Consider the following 518-nt stretch of genomic DNA (forward strand, 5'->3'; position numbering starts at 1 on the left):
GAGCGGGGAGGGTGGGTGGGAAAGAGTTGTCTCTATGCGCGATCCACTCACTATTATTTTCCCGAGCAGTGTGTGTTGCCGTGAATCTGGTTTTGAAACGACTTTTTCGGATCCGTCCATCGACATTTTTTCACCTTCAAATTTCTGTTTTGACAAAAGTTTGTTTTTAAACTGGGGGCGTTGTTTGTAAAACGAATCGCCTAAACCTTCGTTCGACAATTTTTATTTTTTACAGTGTATACACCCGAGGCTCGTGTATGCAAGTACGACGATTACTGCCGGCTGATGGGTTACGCCCCCAAACCACGCCACCGTCGAGACGCCACCGCGCCAGGCCACGCCACGCCATGGCGCCACGCGGTGACGCGGCGGTGCGGTGCGTCACGGCACGCCCACCCTGGGCCCACCCCACCAGGACGAAAGCTCCCAAACACCGAGCCCCACGTCAGCGCAGCCGGCAAACACGCGGCACATGATCACTGATCACAACCGAGCAAAAAAGAAATACAGCACAGACG

This window comes from Frankliniella occidentalis, unplaced genomic scaffold (assembly GCF_000697945.3).
Source record: "Frankliniella occidentalis isolate FOCC.00 unplaced genomic scaffold, Focc_3.1 Scaffold120, whole genome shotgun sequence".
Taxonomy (NCBI): domain Eukaryota; kingdom Metazoa; phylum Arthropoda; class Insecta; order Thysanoptera; family Thripidae; genus Frankliniella; species Frankliniella occidentalis.